The sequence below is a fragment of the Narcine bancroftii genome, chromosome 1 (assembly GCF_036971445.1).
Source record: "Narcine bancroftii isolate sNarBan1 chromosome 1, sNarBan1.hap1, whole genome shotgun sequence".
Classification (NCBI taxonomy): Eukaryota; Metazoa; Chordata; class Chondrichthyes; order Torpediniformes; family Narcinidae; genus Narcine; species Narcine bancroftii.
In genome coordinates, this window is record NC_091469.1 from 242711233 (window position 1) to 242720071 (window position 8839).

An 8839-nucleotide genomic window follows, 5' to 3' on the forward strand; every position below is an offset into this window, starting at 1 on the left:
CTTGCCAATACCCTCAGTTCATTGTTGGCAGAGTTGCGTAGATATTGGCTTCATCCTCCTGCTGGGCATCTCCCGTGGAGCCGCAGTGAACAACTCGAGAGGAATGGAAAAATTATTCTTGTTCCATTCCGAGTTCCACGCACTCACAGAGCAGCCCTGTGCCCATTTACAGAATGAAGAATGTTGCAGGATGGAATCGCCATCGAGCTGTGGCAAAGACCGAAGACGGCAGTCACCAGGAGGGCGATTCCGGACGGCAAAGTTAACTGGGAGAAGCAGACAGACAGAACGAGAGGGAGGTGCTGCAACTCCTAATAACCGAAAAGAAGTCAGTGGAGAGGCGAAGAATAAGACGTCTGGCAGTGCCTTTGGAGAACCGTCTTTCGAAATAACAGTGTTGCCTTCCCTCCAGCAGCTTGCGGCGGAGGGCAACGATCCCCCGCCTCCCAGTGCACATTGTGCAGGAGAGAGGAGTTGCAATTCTCATAGGAGAGGGGAATAGTTAAGGGGTGGATGGTGTTGGTTTCGCATCGAACAGCCCGTGGCTGGTTTCGTGAATGGGTAGAGACCGGGCATCGTATGGGTTGTGCTATGGACAGGTCGCGGAATGTGGGACTCACACTCTGATAGATGCAGGAGTTCCAAATAACAACGGCTCTGAGTGGTGGTGGTGGGGGCTAGAGGAGAGTGGGGGCTGTGGCCGAAGAGCAGGGCAGTTGTGGGGCTGGAGGACAGGTCGTTGTAGGGGTGGAGGGCAGTGGTGAGCAGAATCCGCAATATCAAAATGTTCTTTCAATTGATTAAAAGAAATAAATAGTCTTTCTACAAAGCAATCCTGTAATGTTTTTATACCCTGAAAATCCAAATGTCCAAAACTATTAAATAATGAAAAAGGAATAAACTGATTATTATATAATGGCGTTAAAATGGATAATTTACTTTTTGATCCTATAATCTTATTCTTTTTTTGTCAATAACATCAATAAATGTTTTAATATCGGCATATTATACTTTCTCAATAAATTTATATTCCACCGAAATATAAATTGATGTATTGCAGTTTAAGTACTTAGCCACAGGTGAGGTGCCAGAAAGGCTCCAAAAATAAACTAGATAATTACAGGCCCATGAGCCTGTTGTCAGTGGTAGGTAAATTATTGGAAGGAGTTCTGAGAGATAGAAGATTGTTAATGGCGTGTATCTGCATGGATTGGTGGGAGTGTCACCGTGGGTCATGGGCGTGTTAACGCCGAGTATCTGCGTGGATTGATGGGAGTGTCACCGTGGGCTATGGGCTTGTTTATGACGTGTGTCTGCGTGGAAGTCAGCGTTACATGATGGGTGTTTCCGATACTGCGAGTGCATCCTAATGAATTATATTCCGTGAAATCTGTAATTAAGCGAACTAGTCGGTAAATTTGATTTTAATAATCATTAAGTGAATTATTGATCGTGGAATCATAACATTATGTGGAAGATGTGATTCACCGACTCATAGATTTCATGGAGGTAACGTGGAAAGCGGAGGAAACACAATATTTGTGGATCGCAGCGATAAATCGGAAACATGTTGAAGTTTCCTGGGGCTGTTCTCGGGGCGATATTGTGGACAGGGTGAAGAATCATTGCCGCATTTGGAAAAGTTGGAGCAGATTGTTTTCCTAAAGGAAGACGAGGTCCCCAAGAGGTTCTCTGGAGAGTTGGTCTCCTTCTTCGAGGATCCTGTGCTGGAGCTATGGAGCACCTGCCTTCTGTGGCCAATTCGAAAGCTGTCGGTCAGAAGCCAGGCCAAGCAGGTTTTTGGAAATAGCGATAAATAGAGTTTGGGTGAAGCAGAAACAATCAAGTTTTCGTGCACGGTGATGGGATATGGTGAAAACCAAGGACTGCTTCGACTTGACTCGGAAGGAAAATTGGCGTCGCTGAAAGCTGATGTGAATCGGACATGAAAAGTCCGACTTCTCTCCAAACGCCTGCTTCTGCCGAACGCCTCCATTCCTTTTTCCCTCGGCTTCCCACAGTCCATTCTTACAGGCTAACAACTCCCTGGCACCCCTCGCCTCCTTCTGTCCCCCTCTTATATTGACTGATGATGGAATGAGTTTGCTGGCACCGATGGAACCGAGGAGCAAAATGAAGAAATTATTGACGCCAAAGGGATTCATAATTTGATCCGGCGAAATCTCTGCGTGGCATTTGGGAAGGGGAGGATACTCTGTGAGAAGTTGTGGGGAAATGTAGACAAGGAGAACTTAGGAAAACACATAGCACGGTTTCGTTCAAAAAGCAGAAGAATAAAATATTTGAGCGGAGTCGAGCGGAACCCATGTGCGCAAGCAAACTAGCCGTTCCAGAGGGTTTGTCGGTGAGGTGAACAATTGAAGAGAAAGCCTCTTTCCGCCATGTGGCCCGACTGAGATGAATGTTCTGGCCGATGCCCTGAGAAGCATCAACAAGACAGAGCAGCGCGTCCAGCACCAGGTTCTCACCTAGCCATGCTCCAAAGTGATGGTGGGGTTCCTGGCTGTAATGAGCAAGACTGGCGACATTGGAGAGTTGGAGATCATAGGGTTGGGGAAAATGTCGTTCATCTCACAGGGAGATTGGATAAATGTGGCGAGATGAGCCGCAGATTCAAGTTAAAAAGCTCGGAAGGTGGCCAAATGCCTTCCCGCCAATTTGGGGATCTCGTTGTCACAACCTCAGCTGGCATCATGGACTATGAAGAGGCCAAACGAAAACACACAGGAGGAAACATCTTGGAATTAGAAGAGGCGAAACCTATCCGCAATTTAAAAAAATCTCAACAGAGAAAAAGGCGCGAGAACATGTTGGAAGACCCTTGTGCTTGTGGTTCTATTGGAGACAGACCCATCAGCTCATTCTCGGGGAGAACGGACTGGACTTGTCAGGACTGGCGAGACAGTTTGGGTCTGGATTCTTTGCCCAAGCAAATAGCGGACTAGATGATGAAATGTGTTGTAAATACACCTTTTATTGCACAATCAAAGACTTGACGACATTGAAGTCGGACAATTAAATGAAGAGGAGAAAAACGAGACTCTTGCTGAAAAGAGAGCACCTGGAGGATGAAATATGACATAAAGATTGTGAAAAGTCTGATTTGACTGGGAGAAAAATGAAATTGGTTGCTTCACCATTGGTAATTCTGTGATGAAGACATTTCTCTTTTGATGTCCGAACAGAGAACCAACATGATAAAGAATGCCCATGACTCTGTCCACAACCTGTTCTCGCTGCTACCTTTGGAAAAAAGCTATAGAAGACGGAACTCCAGTATCTCTGGGTGCAGGAACCAGCTTGTTTCTACCGGCTGTTAAACTGGGAGGTCTGCAGATGCTGCTGTTGAGGGCAATGCACGCAAATGATGGAGAAACTCAGCAGGCCTGTCTGATTTTTGCTCACACCTCGACGAAGGGCTCAGGTCCGAAACATTGGTGCTGCGTGATCTGCAGATTTTCTCCAACAATTTGTGTTTTGTTTGACTGAACATTAGAGCACATGACAGTCCCATTGGCAACGACATTGTACCAACTTATTTTGATCGGAATCGTTAAGACTCTTAACACTTATCAGACTTGAACCTTGCCGTACTACCATGGACAATAAACTGCTCCAGATCCACAAAAAGACTCATCTGAACTTTTATTTATTCTCGCTATTTTACATTTTCCCTACTGGAGTATTCAATTGTAGATGATTGTAATGGGTTTTTATCTACCAATGTACCCATTTGGCTGCATCAAGAATTTAAATCAGAATATGTGTACATATTTAAAGTGGAGAGTACAGCCACTAATTTATTCACGTGAAAATCTAACTATGTTCCTATTTGCATCAAAATCCTGGAGATGTGCGTTGAAAGACTTGATTTCAATGTGACAGGAACAGCACTGTGTTTGGTGTTTAAGAGATGGTGCAAAGGTAAGAAAGAGCTGTTCCTTCAAATGACTTGGAAACCAAAGGTTGGGCTGATAGGGAGGGAGAGAAAGAGAGGGGGAGGGAAAAAGAGGGAGAGGTGAAAAAAGGAGAGGAGCCAGAAGGAGTGGGGAGAGAGGAGAGAAGGAGGGCGATGGGATAGGAGAAGGCAGGGAGGAGAGTGATGGTGAGGGGGAAGGGGCGGGGGGAGGGGGAAGGGGCGGGGGGAGGGGGAAGGGGCGGGGGGAGGGGGAAGGGGCGGGGGGAGGGGGAAGGGGCGGGGGGAGGGGAAGGGGCGGGGGGAGGGGGAAGGGAAGGGGGGAGGGGGAAGGGAAGGGGGGAGGGGGAAGGGAAGGGGGGAGGGGGAAGGGAAGGGGGGAGGGGGAAGGGAAGGGGGAAGGGGCGGGGGGAGGAGCAGGGGAGGAGAGGAGGGGGAAGGATGGAGGAGGGTGAGGAGAGGAGGCAGAAGGTGAGGGGAGGGAGGGGAAAGAGTGAAGGAGGGGGATGAAGCGTGGTTTCCCTGCTCCCCGTCAACCTGCCCCTTCCCACACCTGCGACATGCCCGGCAGCTGACAGACGCGCAGGCGCAGTGAGTGGGACCTGGCGTCATTCAGGGTCGTTTGTGACGCGGTGGGGGAACACGTGGCGATCACCATTTGCCTTGAACGCATCGAGAGGTGAGTCGTTTCGATTAGAAACCGGCACAAGTTTCTCCATTTGCTTCATCCCGTTCTCTCCTGATGGCGGGATTGTTCTGTAACTTGAGTGGCGCGGCCGGGACCAGGGCCCCGTGGGCGGTGGGGATCCGGGGGGGGGGCCCGTGGGCGGTGGGGGTCCCGGCTCTGGCCATGTGTGTGCAGCTCTGGGAAACGGGCCATTCTGGGCCACGGCTCCAATGATGAGGGTGGTTGGCCCACGGCTTCTCTCTTCTCCTCGTCTCTCCTCTAACTCCTATTCGTATCATCACCATGTTAATGTGTCTCTTAGTTTGTAGCAATTTCTTCCAAAAGGTCAGTGAAAGATGCTCTTTCCATGGGGAAAAGCTTCTACACTTTGGTCACAAGTTCCAAAGGTGAAGCCAATTGTTATTGGAGGAGACGAATGAAATTTTATTCAAATAGTCAGAAACTTCATGGCTGTTTCAAATTATTAACTTTTAATGCTTTCCTAATTCATTGCAGATGAACGTGTTTTGGAAAAAAATAATTACACCAGCGGATCAATTCTCCAACAACCAGAATTACAAAGCCAATGGCTGGAACTGGCCACCCCACCCATGCCAACTGATCTGTGGGATGTTCTATTTGTATTATGGGTTTATATTCTGTGCAGTACTGATCCCCCTTCTTCCATCTTGGGGGATAGCTATTCACAACTCTGTATCCTTCTTAAAATGGACATCAGACTATTGGAGTGGAGATTTCAGGAAATGAATTAATCTGTAGCCTCGTATGTTTCAGTTCAGTATTTCATGTTGATCACAAGTTGCCTCTTGCACCAAAATGAGTTCATGAATGGAATAATTTCAGTAAACACCAAAAGAAAATGTATTTAAATAGAGGAGGAATTTGGTTGGGTGAAGCGATGAAATGCCAAAGATGGGACTTTGCTTTGGGACCTAAATTGTGGGTCATGATTTAAATCAGAAAATTTGATGAAGATTTAAAAAGAGTGAAGGATCATCGAAGAACAATTTCTCATTACACCATACTAGATAACATAAAACATAACATAACAATTACAGCACGGAAACAGGCCCTTCTAGTCCGCACCGAACCAAACACCCCTTTCTAGTCCCACCTCCCTGCACAATGCCCATAACCCTCCATCTTCTTCTCATCCATATACCTGTCCAACCTTTTCTTAAATAAAACAATTGACTCCGCCGCCACTATTTCTCCCGGAAGATCATTCCACACGGCTACCACTCTCTGAGTAAAGAAGTTCCCCCTCATGTTACCTCTAAACCTCTGCCCCTTAATTCTTAACTCATGTCCTCTTGTTTTAATCTTTCCTCCTCTTAACGGAAATAGTCTATCCACATCCACTCTGTCTATCCCTTTCATAATCTTAAATACTTCTATCAAATCCCCTCTCAACCTTCTACGCTCCAAAGAATAAAGACCTAATCTGTCCAATCTCTCCCTATACTCTAGATGCTTAAACCCAGGTAACATTCTGGTAAACCTTCTCTGCACTCTCTCCACTCTGTTTATATCCTTCCTATAATTAGGCGACCAGAACAGCACACAGAACTCCAAATTAGGCCGCACCAACGTCTTATACAATCTCAACATCACCTCCCATCTCCTATATTCCATGCAATGATTGATAAAGGCCAGCATACTAAAAGCCTTCTTCACCACCCTATTCACGTGAGTATATGCTAATTCCTCATGGATTCCTTAACCTACCTGTTTTCAGACCGTCTATAAATTTGTCCTGCAGCTTCTTTAGTTTGCCCGTCCAAATGTAGATGAAGGGGCCTCCTGAGTATTGTGTAAATATGCATATAGTAACTTTACCACTTAAATGATAATATGCATAAACTTACTTTGCTTTCACCATAGATGGCATATAAAACAGAACCAATAACATGAGCAACCAAATCAATAAGGGGAGCATCATTTGACACATGCAGCCTGCTGATTTTGCCCACTCAAAAGAACTTCATTATCTAAATTCAGGCATGCATTTCTGCCTTGCAAATTTCTATAATTCTGAGATAATCTTGTGTGAATTAAACTTAGTTTTTTTTTTGGTGATTGGGTGTGTTAATTTGTCTAACTTTCCAGCAATAATGCAAAATATTTAAATGTGATTGATGCTGACATGACTGATTAGTGTAATTTATGTTTTAATGTGTGTCTAAAACTACTGTATTTGATCCCATGAGCTTTAAACGTGTTTTTTCAATGACCTTTTTCGTGTCAAAGATTCAGAAGTGATGTGTAAAGTTTGACAATAATCTTGTAGTATCGATAACATCTATTACATTGTTATCCATTTAATTATCCATTTAACCTTAACACTTTTGTTAGTTCACTGCTCTTCTACTCTACGGCCACATCATTTTGTATTTTTTGGCAATTTCCATCGACGCAAGCCACAAAAATGTACATGTCAAGAATAAAGGAGCACTGCCAGTGTGGGGCAGAGCAAGAAAAACCCAAGTTGTTGCAGATCGGTACTGCTTTATTTGTGATGTGAAAGTGTAAGTGCCAGGCCGAATAATACTTTTATTGCTTAGCTGGGGAATATATGCAATGCAGGATGTTTTGAATGTTGGAGCATGAGCCCATTTCTTTGGTGTTTAGTTTTTAGTTGTCAGGAGCTCATCTTAGCCTTGTCGCAAGAATAACAGTGCAGGTTTAACAGAGAATTTTTAAACTGATCTCCTGGATGTTTCAACAGTTGGCAGTGAATATCATCAGTGTTGGCATCCAACAGCTGCAATTATTTTACCCTTTTGTAGTAATTCTTGTTTGAAGGAGTCAGCAGGGGGACATTGTGAAATATTTCAAGTACCTAATCCAGCAAACGGCAATAAAACAAATGTGGCGACTGACCTTTTAAGGATCCAAAGAGTTAAGTAAAATAAAATATTGTACCCTTAATAAATCTGATAATTTTTCATGTACTGGGGGAGGGGGGTGGTGGGAGTTGCTGAAGAACTCCTCATGTCCTGTTGTAGATTCATCGTTTGACATCATTTAGCCTTTTCTGTTTTCCTGCCATTATGTTATGACTTCCAGTTATTTATAATTCATTAGTTTTGAAGACTTTGTTCCCCGTGTCAGTGGAAGGATGCGTGTGTGCTTGTTTGTTGGTGGACAAAGGAAATTGGAGGGAGGGAAGCAGGGAAGAAAGTGCAGGTTAATTTGTGATACTCCATTGTCAATACTTCAGTTTGAGTGGTTCCACATGAATACCTCAAAATATGTGCTTTTAAAGGCACTCCTTAAAATGTTGACTGTTTCTGTTCATTTGTCTGGATATCATGTGTAGTTCAGATTTTGTTTAAGCATGTTCTCATTTTGTTGTAAGTTGCTTTCACTGCATTAAAGATGCTGTTGAGGGGTAATTGATTTGTTGCTATTATAACAATATTACATGCACACATTGCGGGCAATATTTCTCTTTTTTTGTGAAGTATGTGAGGAGGTGATTTACACATATATCATTTTGCATTCACAGTGGATCAAAGTCTGTGCACTGCAGCCGATGCAACAAATGTGTTGTTGAATTTAATTGCCATTCTATATGGCTCAACAATTGTGTTGGGGGTAAAAATTGATGGTAAGTTTGATATTTGCATGTTTGTGTTCCTAAAAAGAACACACACAGAGCTCTTTTTGGTATTTATCTGCAACAAAAAAGAAAATAAATATTGTACGTTCAGGTGATCCTGATTTGGGGGCAGTGGTCAAATTGACTTTGAATTTCATAAAATTAAATCTCAACGGAACCAGAGCCAATCTGAACCCAAAGCAAGTTTTCGTGTTTAAAAAAAGTCTTCAACTTGACCATAACTGCAAATACAAGTCACAAACCTGCTATTCATGGGTGCTAATGATGGAATGGTTATGATGTATTAACTTGCTACATCTGACATGAAATTGGTATATCTGCTAAGATGTTCATACAGGAAGGCCCAGATGATTTAAACTTGTCTTGCATTGCTGGACTCCCTCACTCTTCAGAAAATTGTTCCAAGAACATGTCTAAGTATGTTCAAAACCAAATAAATGTATTTTTATCTCTTTCTCTTTGGCTTGGCTTCACAGACGATGATTTATGGAGGGGTAATGTCCATGTCAGCTGCAGGCTCATTTGTGGCTGACAAGTCTGACGTGGGACAGGCAGACACGGTTGCAGCGGTTGCAAGGGAAAATTGGTT

The 8839-nt window shown here is 44.1% G+C and overlaps 1 pseudogene; it reads left to right on the plus strand.

Annotated features, from left to right (window-relative positions):
• The first annotated feature begins 1319 nt into the window (after positions 1 to 1319).
• LOC138751242 (small ribosomal subunit protein uS8-like) lies at positions 1320 to 8626 on the plus strand (annotated as a pseudogene).
• The last annotated feature ends 213 nt before the right edge of the window (positions 8627 to 8839 follow it).